Below are 23475 nucleotides of genomic sequence, written 5' to 3'. Positions count from 1 at the left end.
TGAGAGAGGAGCTGCTACCTCTGGTGAGAGAGAGGAGCTGCTACCCCTGGAGAGAGAGGAGCTGCTACCCCTGGTGAGAGAGGAGCTGCTACCCCCAGGGAGAGGGAGCTGCTACCCCTAGGGAGAGAGGAGCTGCTACCCCTGGGGAGAGAGGAGCTGCTATCCCTGGGGAGAGAGGAGCTACTACCCTTAGGGAGAGAGGAGCTGCTACCCCTGGGGAGAGAGGAGCTGCTACCCCTGGTGAGAGAGGAGCTGCTACCTCTGGTGAGAGAGAGGAGCTGCTACCCCTGGGGAGAGGGAGCAGCTACCCCTGGTGAGAGAGGAGCTGCTACCCCCAGGGAGAGAGGAGCTGCTAGGGAGAGAGCTGCTACCCCTAGGGAGAGAGGAGCTGCTACCCCTGGTGAGAGAGGAGCTGCTACCCCTGGGGAGAGAGTAGCTGCTACCCCTGGGGAGAGGGGGAGCTGCTACCCCTGGGGAGAGGGGAGCTGCTACCCCTGGGGAGAGGGGAGATGCTACCTCTGGTGAGAGAGGGAGCTGCTACCCCTGGTGAGAGAGAGGAGCTGCTACCCCTGGTGAGAGAGGAGCTGCTACCCCTGGGAGAGAGGAGCTGCTACCCCTAGGGAGAGAGGAGCTGCTACCCCTGGGGAGAGAGGAGCTGCTACCCCCAGGGAGAGAGGAGCTGCTACCCCTAGGGAGAGAGGAGCTGCTATCCCGAGGGAGAGAGGAGCTGCAACCCCTGGGGAGAGAGGAACTGCTACCCCTGGTGAAAGAGAGGAGCTGCTACCCCTGGTGAGAGAGAGGAGCTGCTACCCCTGGTGAGAGAGAGGAGCTGCTACCCCTGGTGAGAGAGGAGCTGCTACCCCTGGGGAGAGAGGAGCTGCTACCCCTGGGGAGAGAGGAGCTGCTACCCTAGGGAGAAAGGAGCTGCTACCCCTGGTGAGAGAGGAGCTGCTCCCCCTGGTGAGAGAGAGGAGCTGCTACCCCTGGGGAGAGAGGAGCTGCTACCCCTGGGGAGAGAGGAGCTGCTACCCTGGTGAGAGAGGAGCTGCTACCCCCAGGGAGAGAGGAGCTGCTACCCCTAGGGAGAGAGGAGCTGCTACCCCTAGGGAGAGAGGAGCTGCTACCCCTGGTGAGAGAGGAGCTGCTACCTCTGGTGAGAGAGAGGAGCTGCTACCCCTGGAGAGAGAGAGAGCTGCTACCCCTGGTGAGAGAGGAGCTGCTACCCCCAGGGAGAGAGGAGCTGCTACCCCTAGGGAGAGAGAGCTGCTATCCCTGGGGAGAGAGGGGAGCTGCTATCCCTGGGGAGAGAGGAGCTGCTACCCTTAGGGAGAGAGGAGCTGCTACCCCTGGGGAGAGAGGAGCTGCTACCCTTAGGGAGAGGAGCTGCTACCCCTGGGGAGAGAGGAGCTGCTACCCCTGGTGAGAGAGGAGCTGCTACCTCTGGTGAGAGAGAGGAGCTGCTACCCCTGGGGAGAGAGGAGCAGCTACCCCTGGTGAGAGAGGAGCTGCTACCCCCAGGGAGAGAGGAGCTGCTACCCCTAGGGAGAGAGGAGCTGCTACCCCTAGGAGAGAGGAGCTGCTACCCCTGGTGAGAGAGGAGCTGCTATCCCTAGGGAGAGAGGAGCTGCTACCCCTGGTGAGAGAGGAGCTGCTACCTCTGGTGAGAGAGAGGAGCTGCTACCCCTGGTGAGAAAAGGAGCTACTACCCCTGGTGAGAGAGGAGCTACTAAGAATGGTGTCACATCCCTCCCTCAGAGTTCCAGACAGTTGTAGAATGTAAGCCAAGTCACATTGTAAGAGCTATAAAGAGAGAGGGAGGGAGAGAGAACAGGCAGAACCTGATATGTAAATGAGCAGAGCAAACAAAAGTAACTTTCGACGACCGAATGATCATGCAGACTCTGTTTCTATTGAGAGATAAAAGGTAAGACAATGATTGTTATGTGTATTCATATAGTTGATGATATTGTTATGTGTTTTCATATAGTTGATGATATTGTTATGTGTATTCATATAGTTGATGATATTGTTATGTGTATTCATATAGTTGATGATATTGTTATTTGTATTCATATAGTTGATGATATTGTTATGTGTATTCATATAGTTGATGATATTGTTATGTGTATTCATATAGTTGATGATATTTCTGGTGGACAGTGTTATAATAGGCATACTCTCCTTAAAATGTTTTTGATATTAATTAGATGCGTGGGGTGAATTCGTTCTGTGCCCATCTGTGTGCACCAGGGTGATCGCTCCTACACTATCTAGAATCTGAAAGGGTTTTTTGGCTGTCCCCATAGGTTAACCCTTTGTAGAACCCTTTTTGGTACCTTTTGGCTTCCATGAAGAACCCTTTCCACAGAGTGTTCTGTTCCAGGAACCCAAAATAATCTCCTATGGGGACAGACGGAGGACCTGTTTGGAACCCTTTATTCTAAGAGTGTACTGTATCATAGGTCTATAGACCAGGGTGATCATAGGTCTAGACTGGGTCTATAGACCAGGGTGATCTCCTACTGTATCATAGGTCTATAGACCAGGGTGATCTCCTACTGCATCATAGGTCTATAGACCAGGGTGATCTCCTACTGTATCATAGGTCTATAGACCAGCGTGATCTCCTACTGTATCATAGGTCTATAGACCAGAATGATCTCCTACTGTATCATAGGTCTATAGACCAGGGTGATCTCCTACTGTATCATAGGTCTATAGACCAGGGTGATCTCCTACTGTATCATGTGTCTATAGACCAGGGTGATCTCCTACTGTATCATAGGTCTATAGACCAGGGTGATCTCCTACTGTATCATAGGTCTATAGACCAGGGTGATCTCCTACTGCATCATAGGTCTATAGACCAGGGTGATCTCCTACTGTATCATAGGTCTATAGACCAGGGTGATCTCCTACTGCATCATAGGTCTATAGACCAGCGTGATCTCCTACTGTATCATAGGTCTGTAGACTTGTCTTCTCACAACAGGCGTAAAACACAACAAGCAACAAACAATCTACTTTTTATGCTTTTCACTCAGTTGTGTGAAAGCGAGACAAATAAATATTGTGGAAAGCCTAACATCAAATTACACTTCCACAAAACAGGTTGTGTGTATTCATTAGTGCCAACCATAGCAACATGTATCAGAAACCGTTTAGGTCACGTTCTACAGTGTTTGGAATAAAATGTTTCTGTAACATTTAAAACGGTTGGCTGTGGAGTAAACTAATGAATACAACCCAGGTTGTAGCCTACGACTCGGCTGTTTATACCTGCCTGATGCTGAAACCTGAACGAAGCCTCGGGCGTAAACTGGATAGAGGGAGCATAGAGCTATAAGAGAATGAACTGTGGCTATACAGTTGATATACAGTACAGTGGATATACAGTTGATATACAGTACAGTGGATATACAGTTGATATACAGTACAGTGGATATACAGTTGATATTCAGTACAGTGGATATACAGTTGATATACAGTACAGTGGATATACAGTTGATATACAGTACAGTGGATATACAGTTGATATACAGTACAGTGGATATACAGTTGATATTCAGTACAGTGGATATACAGTTGATATACAGTACAGTGGATATACAGTTGATATACAGTACAGTGGATATACAGTTGATATTCAATACAGTTGATATACAGTTGATATACAGTACAGTGGATATACAGTTGATATACAGTACAGTGGATATACAGTTGATATACAGTACAGTGGATATACAGTTGATATTCAATACAGTTGATATACAGTTGATATACAGTACAGTGGATATACAGTGGATATACACATATACAGTACAGTGGCTATACAGTTGATATACAGTACAGTGGATATACACATATACAGTACAGTGGATATACAGTTGATATACAGTACAGTGGATATACAGTTGATATACAGTACAGTGGATATACAGTTGATATACAGTACAGTGGATATACACATATACAGTACAGTGAATATACAGTTGATATACAGTACAGTGGATATACAGTTGATATACAGTACAGTGAATATACAGTTGATATACAGTACAGTGGATATACACATATACAGTACAGTGAATATACAGTTGATATTCAGTACAGTGGATATACAGTTGATATACAGTACAGTAGCTATACAGTTGATATACAGTACAGTGGATATAAAGTTGATATACAGTACAGTATCTATACAGTTGATATACAGTACATTGGATATACCGTTTATATACAGTACAGTGGCTATACAGTACAGTTGATATATAGTACAGTTGATATTCATTACAGTTGATATACAGTACAGTGGATATACAGTTGATAAACATTACAGTGGATATACAGTTGATATACAGTACAGTTGATATACAGTACAGAGGATATAAAGTTGATATACAGTTGATAAACAGTACAGTCGATAAACATTACAGTGGATATGCAGTTGATAAACAGTGGATGTCCACATTTACAGTATCAGTATAAATATATCTAAGAGAGATGAACAGAGAGATAATGTAGTACAGTTCAGTTATTTAGTGTCCTGTCCAGAGATGGCTTGATGTGGAGCGTAGAGTGCATAGTCCTTTAGTCTCTATGGGCCAGGTGGCCAGTTGGTGAGGGCCACAGCGTAGCCCTTTAGACTCTATGGGCCAGATGGCCAGTTGGTGAGGGCCACAGCATAGTCCTTTAGTCTCTATGGGCCAGATGGCCAGTTGGTGAGGGCCACAGCATGGTCCTTTAGTCTCTATGGACCATATGGCCAGTTGGTGAGGGCCACAGCATAGTCCTTTAGTCTCTATGGGCCAGGTGGCCAGTTGGTGAGGGCCACAGCATGGTCCTTTAGTCTCTATGGACCAGATGGCCAGTTGGTGAGGGCCACACCATAGTCCTTTATTCTCTATGGGCCAGATGGCCAGTTGGTGAGGGCCACAGCATAGTCCTTTAGTCTCTATGGAACACAGCATAGTCATTTAGTCTCTATGGAACACAGCATAGTCCTTTAGTCTCTATGGGCCAGTTGGTGAGGGCCACAGCATAGTCCTTTAGTCTCTATGGACCAGATGGCCAGTTGGTGAGGGCCACACCATAGTCCTTTAGACTCTATGGGCCAGATGGCCAGTTGGTGAGGGCCACAGCATAGTCCTTTAGTCTCTATGGAACACAGCATAGTCATTTAGTCTCTATGGAACACAGCAGAGTCCTTTAGTCTCTATGGAACACAGCAGAGTCCTTTAGTCTCTATGGAACACAGCAGAGTCCTTTAGTCTCTATGGAACACAGCAGAGTCCTTTAGTCTCTATGGAACACAGCAGAGTCATTTAGTCTCTATGGAACACAGCAGAGTCCTTTAGTCTCTATGGAACACAGCAGAGTCATTTAGTCTCTATGGAACACAGCAGTGTCATTTAGTCTCTATGGAACACAGCAGTGTCATTTAGTCTCTATGGAACACAACATAGTCATTTAGTCTCTATGGAACACAACATAGTCCTTTAGTCTCTATGGAACACAGCAGAGTCATTTAGTCTCTATGGAACACAGCAGAGTCATTTAGTCTCTATGGAACACAGCAGAGTCATTTAGTCTCTATGGAACACAGCATAGTCCTTTAGTCTCTATGGACCAGATTGACAGTTGGTGAGGGCCACGGCATAGTCCTTTAGTCTCTATGGAACACAGCAGAGTCCTTTAGTCTCTATGGAACACAGCAGAGTCCTTTAGTCTCTATGGAACACAGCAGAGTCATTTAGTCTCTATGGAACACAGCAGAGTCATTTAGTCTCTATGGAACACAGCAGAGTCATTTAGTCTCTATGGAACACAGCATAGTCCTTTAGTCTCTATGGAACACAGCAGAGTCATTTAGTCTCTATGGAACACAGCAGAGTCATTTAGTCTCTATGGAACACAGCATAGTCATTTAGTCTCTATGGAACACAGCAGTGTCATTTAGTCTCTATGGAACACAGCAGAGTCATTTAGTCTCTATGGAACACAACATAGTCATTTAGTCTCTATGGAACACAACATAGTCCTTTAGTCTCTATGGAACACAGCAGAGTCATTTAGTCTCTATGGGCCACGGCATAGTCCTTTAGTCTCTATGGAACACAGCAGAGTCATTTAGTCTCTATGGAACACAGCATAGTCCTTTAGTCTCTATGGACCAGATGGACAGTTGGTGAGGGCCACAGCATAGTCCTTTAGTCTCTATGGAACACAGCAGAGTCCTTTAGTCTCTATGGTCCAGACGGGGAAAGAAACTGTTCAGATGGACGTCTATAACATCCAATCACAGACTCCCCAGATGAGGCTCATGATTTATAAGTTATATACCTCTTAATATGTACATATATTGTCTTTATTTAAACCAAGGTAGTTTGAGTTAGTAGTGATGAAGTTGCAACTGTCAGCTGCTGTAAACCTGTGACAGTATTCATCGGAGAGCTGATCTCAGATCAGTTTAGCTGTTTAGTTTTTTATATCATAACGATACTGCTGCAAACCTGTGACAGTTTTCATAGGAGAGCTGATCTCGGGTCAGTTTAGCTTTTTATATCATAATGATTCTGTTGTGAAGTCTGGTTACAGCAGGTGTTTACTTCCATCTAGTGGAAAATATTTTAGTTTTATTTAACTTTTTTTTTTAACTTGGCCAATTGTGCGCCACCCTATGGGACTCCCAATCATGCAGCCTGGATTCTAACCAGGTACTGCAGTGACGCAAGAGGCGAGACTCTGCCCCACTCGGGAGGCGGCTGAGCTGAAACAGAAAGTAAAGCTATTATTTTGTACAGGATCCTTGGGGAGATGACAGGACCCCCCACTGTGGTAAAGGTTGCTGAGAGAGATACCAGGACCCCCCCCCAACACTGTGGTAAAGGTTGCTGAGAGAGATACCAGGACCCCCCACTGTGGTAAAGGTTGCTGAGAGAGATACCTGGACACGCCTGTCGCACTGCAGTTCCTGATCCAGAAGAAGATGGGGTCTCACCAGGTGTGGTGGTGCAGTGTGGCCCTCCTCTGCGTTAGCACAGGAGTGCTAATAAGAACAGGAGGTTGTCCTCATGTGGGAAAACTGACAGAGGGAGAGACATGTCCCAAGCCAAAGGGGACATCACCGGCCCAGAGTAGTGGCCCAGAAGTAGATGGTAATGACAGAAGGAGTCCCAAGCCAAAGGGGACATCACCGGCCCAGAGTAGTGGCCCAGAAGTAGATGGTAATGACAGAAGGAGTCCCGAGTCAAAGGGGACATCACCGGCCCAGAGTAGTGGCCCAGAAGTAGATGGTAATGACAGAAGGAGTCCTGAGCATAAAGGACTAACACAGGCCCAGAGTAGTGGCCCAGAAGTAGATGGTAATGACAGAAGGAGTCCTGTGCATAAAGAACCAACACAGGCCTGTAGTAGTGGCCCAGAAGTAGATGGTAATGACAGAAGGAGTCCTGAGCATAAAGGACTAACACAGGCCTCTATTAGAGGCCCAGAAGTAGATGGTAATGACAGAAGGAGTCCTGAGCCAAAGGAACTAACACAGGCCTCTAGTAGTGGCCCAGAAGTAGATGGTAATGACAGAAGGAGTCCTGAGCATAAAGGACTAACACAGGCCCAGAGTAGTGGCCCAGAAGTAGATGGTAATGACAGAAGGAGTCCTGTGCATAAGGAACCAACACAGGCCTGTAGTAGTGGCCCAGAAGTAGATGGTAATGACAGAAGGAGTCCTGAGCATAAAGGACTAACACAGGCCTCTATTAGAGGCCCAGAAGTAGATGGTAATGACAGAAGGAGTCCTGAGCCAAAGGAACTAACACAGGCCTCTAGTAGTGGCCCAGAAGTAGATGGTAATGACAGAAGGAGTCCTGAGCATAAAGGACTAACACAGGCCTGTAGTAGTGGCCCAGAAGTAGATGGTAATGACATAAGGAGTCCTGAGCCAAAGGAACTAACACAGGCCTCTAGTAGTGGCCCAGAAGTAGATGGTAATGACAGAAGGAGTCCTGAGCATAAAGGACTAACACAGGTCTGTAATAGTGGCCCAGAAGTAGATGGTAATGACATATGGAGTCCTGAGCCAAAGGGGCCAATGCAGGCCTGTAGTAGTGGCCCAGAAGTAGATGGTAATGACAGAAGGAGTCCTGAGCAAGAGGGACCAACACAGGTCTGTAATAGTGGCCCAGAAGTAGATGGTAATGACAGGAGTCCTGAGAAAGAGCGACCAATGCAGACCTGTAGTAATGGCCCAGAAGTAGATGATCATCGTAGAAGGACAGCCCTGCTGGAACCTCACAAACATGAGGACAATTTGTTCTTATCTAAAGCAGAAATGGTTGCCAACCTGCCCTCCAAAGAAAAGGACTGTTGGGTGTGTGGGATGGGTCCGGTTGAGGTAGGGGCAGGCTTGCCCCTTATGGGAGTCCCAATCGGAGTGAACTTTACTATAGCATTGGCAGGAAAAATACCTTTTTATACTATGACCAACAATGTTAAGGTATATAATCAACCCAATGTATCCTATTACTTGAGGCCTGGTAATGTCTCAATCCCGCCCATTTCAGTGGCTGGGGTGATGACTGCCCCTTGGTGTATTAGAGGATATGGAGATCACCATTTGGGTGAATTGAAATGTAATTGTACTATGAATCTTAATGGATCAAATGCTTGCAATTTAACAGTAATACAGGAGAATGGTCAGGCAGATAAGGAATCATTTAAAATGTGGGTTGACAAACATACAACTCTGAGAGGAGCCCCAAATGGCACCTATTGGCTGTGTGGTAAGATGGCTTACTATAGCCTGCCCTCGAACTGGGGAGGTACTTGTACTGTTGGGTTTGTGGTGACAGCTATGAGAACCGTTCCAAATAATCAGAGGGATCTGATGGCTCTGTTTAGAGACTACAAACTTCCTGGAATGAGGAGAGATAACGTCACTCACGCTGATGTCACTCACGCTCAGATACCTGCCTCCAGGTTCTTTGGTGTGTTTTTCTCTGGGTATGGAGTTGTATGTGCCCTAGACCAAATCCATGACATCTCTAGACACATAGAGAACATTGGCAATGCTAGTAGAAATGCCCTGGAACAATTGAATGGGGAACTAAAAAACTTGCTTAAGTTAGCTCTGCAAAACAGAGAGGCTCTTGATTATCTTCTGGCAGGTCAAGGGGGCACTTGTGCAATCATTGGGGATGACTGTTGTATTTTTGTTCTCCCAGATCACTCTTCTAATGTGACTGATCTTGCAGAATATATTGCCACTGCGGCTTAGAAAAATCCCCCAAAACCAGAGTGGATGCTTGCAACTTGGTTGGAATCCCTGTTTGGAAGTTGGGTTGCAGCGGTGGCTGGGCTGCAGCGTGTGTTTTATGCTTGGTTTGCATGATTATTATTAACTATATATTATTATGTTTTATGCTTGGTTTGCCTGATTATTATTAACTATATATTATTATGTTTTATGCTTGGTTTGCCTGATTATTATTAACTATATATTATTATGTTTTATGCTTGGTTTGCCTGATTATTATTAACTATATATTATTATGTTTTATGCTTGGTTTAACTGATTATTCTTAACTATATATTATTGTGTTTTATGCATGGTTTGCCTGATTATTATTAACTATATATTATTATGTTTTATGCTTGGTTTAACTGATTATTATTAACTATATATTATTATGTTTTATGCTTGGTTTGCCTGATTATTATTAACTATATATTATTATGTTTTATGCTTGGTTTGCCTGATTATTATTAACTATATATTATTATGTTTTATGCTTGGTTTGCCTGATTATTATTAACTATATATTATTATGTTTTATGCTTGGTTTGCCTGATTATTATTAACTATATATTATGTTTTATGCTTGGTTTGCCTGATTATTATTAACTATATATTATTATGTTTTATGCTTGGTTTGCCTGATTATTATTAACTATATATTATTATGTTTTATGCTTGGTTTGCCTGATTATTATTAACTATATATTATTATGTTTTATGCTTGGTTTAACTGATTATTATTAACTATATATTATTATGTTTTATGCTTGGTTTAACTGATTATTATTAACTATATATTATTATGTTTTATGCTTGGTTTGCCTGATTATTATTAACTATATATTATTATGTTTTATGCTTGGTTTGCCTGATTATTATTAACTATATATTATTATGTTTTATGCTTGGTTTAACTGATTATTATTAACTATATATTATTATGTTTTATGCTTGGTTTAAATGATTATTCTTAACTATATATTATTGTGTTTCATGCATGGTTTGCCTGATTATTATTAACTATATATTATTATGTTTTATGCTTGGTTTAACTGATTATTATTAACTATATATTATTGTGTTTTATGCTTGGTTTGCCTGATTATTATTAACTATATATTATTATGTTTTATGCTTGGTTTGCATGATTATTATTAACTATATATTATTATGTTTTATGCTTGGTTTGCATGATTATTATTAACTATATATTATTATGTTTTATGCTTGGTTTGCATGATTATTATTAACTGTATATTATTATGTTTTATGCTTGGTTTAACTGATTATTATTAACTATATATTATTATGTTTTATGCTTGGTTTGCCTGATTATTATTAACTATATATTATTATGTTTTATGCTTGGTTTGCCTGATTATTATTAACTATATATTATTATGTTTTATGCTTGGTTTGCCTGATTATTATTAACTATATATTATTATGTTTTATGCTTGGTTTAACTGATTATTCTTAACTATATATTATTGTGTTTTATGCATGGTTTGCCTGATTATTATTAACTATATATTATTATGTTTTATGCTTGGCTTAACTGATTATTATTAACTATATATTATTATGTTTTATGCTTGGTTTGCCTGATTATTATTAACTATATATTATTATGTTTTATGCTTGGTTTGCCTGATTATTATTAACTATATATTATTATGTTTTATGCTTGGTTTGCCTGATTATTATTAACTATATATTATTGTGTTTTATGCTTGGTTTGCCTGATTATTATTAACTATATATTATTATGTTTTATGCTTGGTTTAACTGATTATTATTAACTATATATTATTATGTTTTATGCTTGGTTTGCCTGATTATGATTAACTATATATTATTATGTTTTATGCTTGGTTTGCCTGATTATTATTAACTATATATTATTATGTTTTATGCTTGGTTTGCCTGATTATTATTAACTATATATTATTATGTTTTATGCTTGGTTTGCCTGATTATTATTAACTATATATTATTATGTTTTATGCTTGGTTTAACTGATTATTCTTAACTATATATTATTGTGTTTTATGCATGGTTTGCCTGATTATTATTAACTATATATTATTATGTTTTATGCTTGGTTTAACTGACTATTATTAACTATATATTATTGTGTTTTATGCTTGGTTTGCCTGATTATTATTAACTATATATTATTATGTTTTATGCTTGGTTTAACTGATTATTATTAACTATATATTATTATGTTTTATGCTTGGTTTGCCTGATTATTATTAACTATATATTATGTTTTATGCTTGGTTTGCCTGATTATTATTAACTATATATTATTATGTTTTATGCTTGGTTTGCCTGATTATTATTAACTATATATTATTATGTTTTATGCTTGGTTTGCCTGATTATTATTAACTATATATTATTATGTTTTATGCTTGGTTTAACTGATTATTATTAACTATATATTATTATGTTTTATGCTTGGTTTAACTGATTATTATTAACTATATATTATTATGTTTTATGCTTGGTTTGCCTGATTATTATTAACTATATATTATTATGTTTTATGCTTGGTTTGCCTGATTATTATTAACTATATATTATTATGTTTTATGCTTGGTTTAACTGATTATTATTAACTATATATTATTATGTTTTATGCTTGGTTTAAATGATTATTCTTAACTATATATTATTGTGTTTTATGCATGGTTTGCCTGATTATTATTAACTATATATTATTATGTTTTATGCTTGGTTTAACTGATTATTATTAACTATATATTATTGTGTTTTATGCTTGGTTTGCCTGATTATTATTAACTATATATTATTATGTTTTATGCTTGGTTTGCATGATTATTATTAACTATATATTATTATGTTTTATGCTTGGTTTGCCTGATTATTATTAACTATATATTATTGTGTTTTATGCTTGGTTTGCATGATTATTATTAACTGTATATTATTATGTTTTATGCTTGGTTTAACTGATTATTATTAACTATATATTATTATGTTTTATGCTTGGTTTGCCTGATTATTATTAACTATATATTATTATGTTTTATGCTTGGTTTGCCTGATTATTATTAACTATATATTATTATGTTTTATGCTTGGTTTGCCTGATTATTATTAACTATATATTATTATGTTTTATGCTTGGTTTAACTGATTATTCTTAACTATATATTATTGTGTTTTATGCATGGTTTGCCTGATTATTATTAACTATATATTATTATGTTTTATGCTTGGCTTAACTGATTATTATTAACTATATATTATTATGTTTTATGCTTGGTTTGCCTGATTATTATTAACTATATATTATTATGTTTTATGCTTGGTTTGCCTGATTATTATTAACTATATATTATTATGTTTTATGCTTGGTTTGCCTGATTATTATTAACTATATATTATTGTGTTTTATGCTTGGTTTGCCTGATTATTATTAACTATATATTATTATGTTTTATGCTTGGTTTAACTGATTATTATTAACTATATATTATTATGTTTTATGCTTGGTTTGCCTGATTATGATTAACTATATATTATTATGTTTTATGCTTGGTTTGCCTGATTATTATTAACTATATATTATTATGTTTTATGCTTGGTTTGCCTGATTATTATTAACTATATATTATTATGTTTTATGCTTGGTTTGCCTGATTATTATTAACTATATATTATTATGTTTTATGCTTGGTTTAACTGATTATTCTTAACTATATATTATTGTGTTTTATGCATGGTTTGCCTGATTATTATTAACTATATATTATTATGTTTTATGCTTGGTTTAACTGACTATTATTAACTATATATTATTGTGTTTTATGCTTGGTTTGCCTGATTATTATTAACTATATATTATTATGTTTTATGCTTGGTTTAACTGATTATTATTAACTATATATTATTATGTTTTATGCTTGGTTTGCCTGATTATTATTAACTATATATTATTATGTTTTATGCTTGGTTTGCCTGATTATTATTAACTATATATTATTATGTTTTATGCTTGGTTTGCCTGATTATTATTAACTATATATTATTATGTTTTATGCTTGGTTTGCCTGATTATTATTAACTATATATTATTATGTTTTATGCTTGGTTTAACTGATTATTCTTAACTATATATTATTGTGTTTTATGCATGGTTTGCCTGATTATTATTAACTATATATTATTATGTTTTATGCTTGGTTTAACTGATTATTATTAACTATATATTATTGTGTTTTATGCTTGGTTTGCCTGATTATTATTAACTATATATTATTATGTTTTATGCTTGGTTTGCATGATTATTATTAACTATATATTATTATGTTTTATGCTTGGTTTGCATGATTATCATTAACTATCGGGCTGTATCACCGCCTGGTACAGCAACTGCTCCGCCCACAACCGTAATGCTCTCCAGAGGGTGGTGAAGTCTGCACAACGCATCACCAGGGGCAAACTACCTGTCCTCCAGGACACCTACACCACTCCAGGACACCTACACCACCTCCAGGACACCTACACCACAGGAAGGCCATAAAGATCATCAAGGACAACAACGACCCGAGCCACTGCCTGTTCACCCCGCTATCATCCAGAAGGCGAGCATCAAAGCAGGGACCGAGAGACTGAAAAACAGCTTCTATCTCAAGGCCATCAGACTGTTAAACAGCCACCACTAACATTGAGTGGCTGCTGCCAACACACTGACTCAACTACACCCACTTTAATAATGAGAATTGATGGGAATTGATGTAAAATATATCACTAGCCACTTTAAACAATGCGCTTTAATATAATGTTTACATACCCTTCATTACTCATCTCATATGTATACGTATATACTGTACTCTATATCATCTACTGCATCTTTATTTAAACATGTATCACTAGCCACTTTAACTATGCCTTTTTGTTTATATACTCATCTCATATGTATATACTGTGCTCGATACCATCTACTGCATCTTGCCTATGCCGCTCTGTACCATCACTCATTCATATATCTTTATGTACATATTCTTTATCCGTTTACACTTGTGTGTATAAGGTAGTAGTTTTGGAATTGTTAGTTAGATTACTCGTTGGTTATTACTGCATTGTCGGAACTAGAAGCACAAGCATTTTGCTCCACTCACATTAATATCTGCTAACCATGTGTATGTGACAAATAAATTTGATTTGATTTGATATTGTCCTGCCAATAGCCCTGCTAACAGGCAAGTCTATTGGTCTGCTAATAGACAATTATATTGCTCTGCTAATAGCACTGTTAATAGACAATTATATTGTTCTGCTAATAGCCCTGCTAATATACAAGTCTATTGGTCTGCTAATAGACAATTATATTGCTCTGCTAATAGCACTGCTAATAGGCACGTATATTGGTCTGCAAATAGACAATTCTATTGTTCTGCTAACAGCACTGCTAATAGACAATTATATTGTTCTGCTAATAGACAATTTGATTGTTCTGCTAACAGCTCTGCTAATAGAAAATTATATTGTTCTGCCAATAGCCCTGCTAATAGACACATCTAGTGTTATGCTAACGGTCCTGCAAATAGACAGGTCTATTGTTATAACCATGTTCTGCCATGCTAATAGACAAGTCTATTGTTCTGCCAATAGCCCTGCTAATAGACACATCTATTGTTCTGCTAATAGTCATAATGGAACTATACTAGTAATTTCCAGTAAGCAACTTTACCTTCATTGGACAACCTTGTTCCAATATTTCTGTAATTCATTGATATTGATTCCCATAGTAATTAATTATGTATCCATAACTAAATATACAGCTGCATTTTGAAAGAGTATTTGTATCATTATCTTATTAAGGAAAGCATAAAGATGCTGATGAAGAAATACAGTACAGCTTTATAGGACATTTTGCGGTTGCATGAGGTCACCCACACGCTCTTTAAACATCAGGATAATGTAGCATTTCAAGCATTTTGAAGATAGAATCCGACTCCATTTGGTTACTTGGCTGCAGTCTGACAAGTAAACACAGCCTGCAGTACATACTGTAGAAACACAGCCTTTTTATAATTTATTTTTTATTTCACCTTTATTTAACCAGGTAGGCTAGTTGAGAACAAGTTCTCATTTGCAACTGCGACCTGGCCAAGATAAAGCTTAGCAGTGTGAACAGACAACACAGAGTTACACATGGAGTAAACAATTAACAAGTCAATAACACAGTACAAAAAGGCGAGTCTATATACATTGTGTGCAAATGGCATGAGGAGGTAGGCGAATAATTACAATTTTGCAGATTAGCACTGGAGTGATAAATGATCAGATGGTCATGTACAGGTAAAGATACTGGTGTGCAAAAGAGCAGAAAAGTAAATAAATAAAAACAGTGAGGGGATGAGGTAGGTGAAAATGGGTGGGCTATTTACCAATAGACTATGTACAGCTGCAGCAAATCGGTTAGCTGCTCAGATAGCACATGTTTGAAATTGGTGAGGGAGATAAAAGTCTCCAACTTCAGGGATTTTGCAATTCGTTCCAGTCACAGGCAGCAGAGTACTGGAACGAAAGGCGGCCAAATGAGGTGTTGGCTTTAGGGATGATCAGTGAGATACACCTGCTGGAGCGCGTGGTACGGATGGGTGTTGCCATCGTGACCAGTGAACTGAGATAAGGCGGAGATTTACCTAGCATGGACTTGTAGATGACCTGGAGCCAGTTGGTCTGGCGACGAATATGTAGCGAGGGCCAGCCGACTAGAGCATACAAGTCGCAGTGGTGGGTGGTATAAGGTGCTTTAGTGACAAAACGGATGGCACTGTGATAAACTGCATCCAGTTTGCTGAATAGAGTGTTGGAGGCAATTTTGTAGATGACATCGCCAAAGTCGAGGATCGGTAGGATAGTCAGTTTTACTAGGGTAAGTTTGGAGGCGTGAGTGAAGGAGGCTTTGTTGCGGAATAGAAAGCCGACTCTTGATTTGATTTTCGATTGGAGATGTTTGATATGAGTCTGGAAGGAGAGTTTACAGTCTAGCCAGACACCTAGGTACTTGTAGGTGTCCACATATTCAAGGTCGGAACCGTCCAGGGTGGTGATGCTCGTCGGGCATGCGGGTGCAGGCAGCGATCGGTTGAAAAGCATGCATTTGGTTTTACTTGCGTTTAAGAGCAGTTGGAGGCCACGGAAGGAGTGTTGTATGGCATTGAAGCTCGTTTGGAGGTTAGATAGCACAGTGTCCAAGGACGGGCCGGAAGTATATAGAATGGTGTCGTCTGCGTAGAGGTGGATCAGGGAATCGCCCGCAGCAAGAGCAACACCATTGATATATACAGAGAAAAGAGTCGGCCCGAGAATTGAACCCTGTGGCACCCCCATAGAGACTGCCAGAGGACCGGACAGCATGCCCTCCGATTTGACACACTGAACTCTGTCTGCAAAGTAATTGGTGAACCAGGCAAAGCAGTCATCCGAAAAACCGAGGCTACAGTACATACTGTAGTAAACACAGCCTACAGTACATACTGTAGAAACAGCCTGCAGTACATACTGTAGTAAACACAGCCTACAGTACATACTGTAGTAAACACAGCATACAGTACATACTGTAGTAAACACAGTCTACAGTACATACTGTAGTAAACACAGCCTACAGTACATACTGTAGAAACAGCCTACAGTACTTACTGTAGTAAACACAGCCTACAGTACATACTGTAATAAACACAGCATACAGTACATACTGTAGTAAACACAGCATACAGTACATACTGTAGTAAACACAGTCTACAGTACAAACTGTAGTAAACACAGCCTACAGTACATACTGTAGAAACAGCCTACAGTACATACTGTAGTAAACACAGCCTACAGTACATACTGTAATAAACACAGCATACAGTACATACTGTAATAAACACAGCATACAGTACATACTGTAGTAAACACAGCCTACAGTACATACTGTAGAAACAGCCTACAGTACATACTGTACATACTGTAGTAAACACAGCCTACAGTACATACTGTAATAAACACAGCATACAGTACATACTGTAGTACAGTACATACTGTAGTAAACACAGTCTACAGTACATACTGTAGCCATGGTGTAATTCTGCTACTGCAGTTACACCACCTGGTATTATAAAAACATCTTGTTGTAATTCTGCTACTGCAGTTACACCACCTGGTATTATAAAAACATCATGTTGTAATTATGCTACTGCAGTTACACCACCTAGTATTATAAAAACATCTTGTTGTAATTCTGCTACTGCAGTTACACCACCTGGTATTATAAAAACATCATGTTGTAATTCTGCTACTGCAGTTACACCACCTGGTATTATAAAAACATCATGTTGTAATTCTGCTACTGCAGTTACACCACCTGGTATTATAAAAACATCATGTTGTAATTATGCTACTGCAGTTACACCACCTGGTATTATAAAAACATCATGGGAGACAAGCTGGAACATAATACTATTAAACCAGCTATAATGTTACCATACCCTACATTACTAATCTATATATAAATACTGTTAAACCAGCTATAATGCTACCATACCCTACATTACTCATCTATATGTACATATACTGTTAAACCAGCTATAATGTTACCATACCTTACATTACTAATCTATATGTATATACTGTTGAACCAGCTATAATGTTACCATAACCTACATTACTCATCTCATATATATATATACTGTTAAACCAGCTATAATGTTACCATACCCTACATTACTCATCTATATGTATATACTGTTAAACCAGCTATAATGTTACCATAACCTACATTACTCATCTCATATATATATATATATACTGTTAAACCAGTTATAATGTTACCATACCCTACATTACTCATCTATATGTATATACTGTTAAATCAGCTATAATGTTACCATACCCTACATTACTCATCTCATATATATATACTGTACTACCAAGGAGCTCAGTGGAACAAAGATGACTTCACTCCCCTTACAGAAGATGTAAAGACACGTCACACTCATCTCAGGGGTGTGGAAGATGAGCAGCTGTGAGAGAGCATCAGTGTGGAAGCATTTGCGAACATGTAAAGCACTAAAGAAGGTTCCGGAAAAGAGAATGGCCTGTTATGTAAAAGGTCAGAGCTCTCAGAAACAGAGCATGGAAAGACATTAAAAACCTGGTGCACAATACAAACAGAAAAGGGTCTCAGCAGCCAGTAAAAGGCTAGCGTGAAGCAGCCAGTAAAGGCTAGCATGAAGCAGCCAGTAAAAGGCTAGCATGAAGCAGCCAGTAAAAGGCTAGCATGAAGCAGCCAGTAAAAGACTAGCATGAAGCAGCCAGTAAAAGGCTAGCATGAAGCAGCCAGTAAAAGGCTAGCATGAAGCAGCCAGTAAAGGCTAGCATGAAGCAGCCAGTAAAAGGCTAGCATGAAGCAGCCAGTAAAAGGCTAGCGTGAAGCAGCCAGTAATAGGCTAGCGTGAAGCAGCCAGTAAAAGGCTAGCGTGAAGCAGCCTGTAAAAGGCTAGCGTGAAGCAGCCAGTAAAAGGCTAGCGTGAAGCAGCCAGTAAAAGGCTAGCGTGAAGCAGCCTGTAAAAGGCTAGCGTGAAGCAGCCAGTAAAAGGCTAGCGTGAAGCAGCCAGTAAAAGGCTAGCGTGAAGCAGCCAGTAAAAGGCTAGCATGAAGCAGCCAGTTCTGTTTAATGGGACGGCTTATCTCTCCACCTCTCCTTGCTCGGCTGCTCGCCCACCCTACTAAGTTCTGTTTAATGGGACGGCTTATCTCTCCACCTCTCCGAGCTCGGCTGCTCCCACCCTACTAAGTTCGGTTTAATGGGACGGCTTATCTCGGGACGCATTCCCTTGATTCCCTCCACTGCCGTGGATCTTTTAACCCACTATTCTCCCAGAGCGATATATACAGTGGGGCAAAAAGGTATTTCGTCAGCCACCAATTGTGCAAGTTCTCCCACTTAAAAAGATGAGAGAGGCCTGTAATGTTCATTATAGGTACACTTCCAGAAAATCACATTGTAGGATTTTTTATGAATTCATTTGCAAATTATGGTGGAAAATAAGTACGATGATCTGACGATCAGAGGAGTTGCTGTAAGGCTTTTTACTCGCAGCTGTATTTCGGAAAGTTGTAGTTTCAACGATTTCATTGAAGATATCATGGCGAAGAAATCAGGTAAAGCGAAGTCAAACTCTAAAGTGAAAATGAGACAGATTTTTTTGTTTGAGGAATCTTGGAATGTTATGATTCAAATATTGAGGAGCTGTTTCTGCAAGGACAGGACGTACTTCTGGACGGGTAAGTGCTAATGCCGTTTTATGAAATATAAATATATATATTATATATAAAAAATATAAAAAATAATAATTTGTTGTTTTTTTTGCAATGAAATGTGTAGTTTGTTTTTGTGTGTGTGTTGGTTTGTTTGGGTGTGTGTGTATATATATACACACACACAACAATGCTCGGAGTTGAATGGAAAAACTTTTTTTTTTAACCTTTATTTAACCAGGAAAGTCAGTTAAGAACAAATTCTTATTTTCAATGACGGCCTAGGAACAGTGGGTTAACTGCCTGTTCAGGGGCAGAACGACAGATTTGTACCTTGTCAGCTCGAGGGTTTGAACTCGCAACCTTCTGGTTACTAGCCCAACGCTCTAACCACTAGGCTACCCTGCCGCCCCATGGAAAACCTTAGTGACTGTTCCCTCTGCTCTATACAATCAATACATATCTGTTTATTTTATGTGATGATAAAAGGCTCATACAATACAAATATTTTTTTTATGTTTTCTTTCACAGTGATAGCGACCGACTGGGAGGCCCCGGTGCCAAGCTGCCCGCTCTACCTGTGCCCCCAGTGGTGTTCATATGCCACAGTTCATTACTGCAGGCATGACCTTGCCTCAGAGCCAAAAGGGCACAGCATGGAGGCGTCGTTGTGTTCTGTGTCGCATGAAGTCCCCCATCACCTGCACCTCTTTTTCAGTTTGCCTCTGCTTTACATCAGAAAGAGACTGCTATGGGACATGGCACAATATTGTGTAGAGGACTTCCAAGGGGTGTACTGTTTAAAAAAAAAAAGATAATATATAAAAAATAAAAAAAAATTGTGTGTGTGCGTGTTAGAATTGCTTTTTGATATGTTGTATATAGTTATTTGCACTACTGTATATAGTTATAGGTCATTTCACCAATTCGGCCACTTGGGTACATTTGGGCAACTTGTGTGGGACACCTGGGTGACTTCATGCTAAATGTCATGTAGCTCACCCATTCCTGAAGTTATCAGTGTGAAACTTTGCACACCTACAGTTGTCCTCGTGTGTTATCCATCAAAATTATCTCCAGCATCCTATCTGACTGTGTGGCTATTCTAGTACATGTGAAAGATGATGCTACAACAATAAACAGAAAACGTATGCTCTTTCTTTCTCTTTTCTTCCACCAGATCTACTGTGTTATATTCTCCTACATTCAATTAACATTTACACAAACTTCAGAATGTTTCCATTCAAATGATACCAAGAATATGCATATCCTTGCCTCTGGGGCTGAGCTACAGGCAGTTAGATTTGGGTTTGTCTTCAGGCGGAAACTGAGAACAAAGGGATGCAGCCATAACAGGTTAACTTCTTGAAACTCCCCATCCCGGATCCGGGATCGTGACTAAAGCCTCAGGCTCATTAGCATAACGCAACGTTAACGATTTCTGAAAATCGCAAATAAAATAAAAATAATGCGTTTGCTCTCAAGCTTAGCCTTTTCTTAACAACACTGTCATCTCAGATTTTCAAAATATGCTTTTGAACCATAGAAATTGACTAATTTGTGTAAGAGTATGCAAAGCTAGCATAGCATTTTGTGTAGCATGTAGCACGCAACATTTTCACAAAAACCAGATAACCAAATAAATAAAATCATTTACCTTTGAAGAGCTTCTGATGTTTTCAATGAGGAGACTCTCAGTCACATACCAAATGCGCAGTGTTTCCTGAAAGCGTCTGTGTGTAGGAGAAATCGTTCCGTTTTCTACATTGCGTCTGGCTACCGAAACGAACCGAAAATGCAGTCACCTACAACGTAAAACTTTTTCCGGATTAACTACATAATATCGATCCGAAACATGGCAAACGTTGTTTGGAATCAGTCCTCAAGGTGTTTTTTCACATATCTCTTCATTGACATGCAGTTCGTGGAAGCTTGCTTTACTCTCTGTATCGCATGGAAAAATACTGGCAGGTGACTTTGCGCACCAATTTCGGCGCAGGACACCGGGCGGACACGTGGTAAATGTGGTCTCTTATGGTCAATCTTCCAATGATCTGCCTACAAATACGTCACAATGCTGCAGACACCTTGGGGAAACGACAGAAAGGGTTGACTCATTCCTCTTGCGTTCACAGCCATATAAGGAGATCATGAAAAACAGAGCCTCAAAAATCCTTGTCATTTCCTGGATGCCATCTCATCTTGGTTTTGCCTGAAGCTCACATTAAAGGGCACGCACAGAGAAGATCTTTGTATTTCTGGACACGTCAGAGTGTTTTCTTTCGAACAGTAGCAATTATATGCATAGTCGAGCATCTTTTTGTGACAAAATATCTTGTTTAAAACGGGAACGTTTTTCATCCAAAAATGAAATAGCGCCACCATAGATGTAAGAGGTTAATAAAGTAGTGTAGACTACAGTAGACTACATAGACCGGTTTTACCCATTAATAAAGTAGTGCAGACTACAGTAGGCTACATAGAACTGTTTTACCCATTAATAAAGTAGTGTAGACTACAGTAGGCTACATAGACCTCTTTTACCCATTAGGAAAGTAGTGTAGACTACATAGACCTGTTTTACCCATTAATAAAGTAGTGTAGACTACAGTAGGCTACATAGACCGGTTTTACCCATTAATAAAGTAGTGTAGACTACAGTAGACTACATAGACCTGTTTTACCCATTAATAAAGTAGTGTAGACTACAGTAGGCTACATAGACCTGTTTTACCCATTAATAAAGTAGTGTAGACTACAGTAGGCTACATAGACCTGTTTTACCCATTAATAAAGTAGTGTAGACTACACTAGGCTACATAGACCGGTTTTACCCATTAATAAAGTAGTGTAGACTACAGTAGGGTACGTAGACCTGTTTTACCCATTAATAAAGTAGTGTAGACTACAGTAGGTAACAGACCTGTTTTACCCATTAATAAAGTAGTGTAGACTACAGTAGGCTACATAGACCTGTTTTACCCATTAATAAAGTAGTGTAGACTACAGTAGACTACATAGACCTTTTCTACCCATTAATAAAGTAGTGTAGACTACAGTAGGCTACATAGACCTGTTTTACCCATTAATAAAGTAGTGTAGACTACAGTAGCCTACATAGACCTGTTTTACCCATTAATAAAGTAGTGCAGACTACAGTAGGCTACATAGACCTGTTTTACCCATTAATAATGTAGTGTAGACTACATAGACCTGTTTTACCCATTAATAAAGTAGTGCAGACTACAGTAGGCTACATAGACCTGTTTTACCCATTAATAAAGTAGTGTAGACTACAGTAGGGTACATAGACCTGTTTTACCCATTAATAAAGTAGTGTAGACTACAGTAGGCTATCTGGACCTGTTTTACCCATTAATAAAGTAGTGCAGACTACAGTAGGCTATCTGGACCTGTTTTACCCATTAATAAAGTAGTGCAGACTACAGTAGGGTACGTAGACCTGTTTTACCCATTAATAAAGTAGTGTAGATTACAGTAGGGTACGTAGACCTGTTTTACCCATTAATAAAGTAGTGTAGACTACAGTAGGCTATCTGGACCTGTTTTACCCATTAATAAAGTAGTGTAGACTACAGTAGACTACATAGACCTGTTTTACCCATTAATAAAGTAGTGTAGACTACACTAGGCTACATAGACCGGTTTTACCCATTAATAAAGTAGTGTAGACTACAGTAGGCTACATAGACCTGTTTTACCCATTAATAAGGTAGTGTAGACTACAGTAGGCTACCTGGACCTGTTTTTACCCACCAATCAATGCACAGAGAAATAAACAAAAAATTATAATTGAATAAAGATATTGGTGATTTTATAAACTACATAGACCTGTTTTACCCATTAATAAAGTAGTGTAGACTACAGTAGGG

The 23475-nt window shown here is 39.2% G+C and overlaps 1 long non-coding RNA gene across 1 annotated transcript; it reads left to right on the top strand.

Annotated features, from left to right (window-relative positions):
• Positions 1 to 1765: 1765 nt before the first annotated feature.
• LOC135530945 (uncharacterized) lies at positions 1766 to 14503 on the top strand. Its single transcript, XR_010453925.1, has 2 exons — positions 1766 to 1924; positions 13700 to 14503. It is a non-coding gene; the product is annotated as an uncharacterized LOC135530945 (long non-coding RNA).
• Positions 14504 to 23475: the final 8972 nt, after the last annotated feature.

Source organism: Oncorhynchus masou, unplaced genomic scaffold (genome assembly GCF_036934945.1).
Source record: "Oncorhynchus masou masou isolate Uvic2021 unplaced genomic scaffold, UVic_Omas_1.1 unplaced_scaffold_1464, whole genome shotgun sequence".
Taxonomy (NCBI): Eukaryota; Metazoa; Chordata; class Actinopteri; order Salmoniformes; family Salmonidae; genus Oncorhynchus; species Oncorhynchus masou.
Note: the sequence above shows the minus strand (reverse complement) of the source record. Positions and strands in the feature narration are given on the sequence as shown.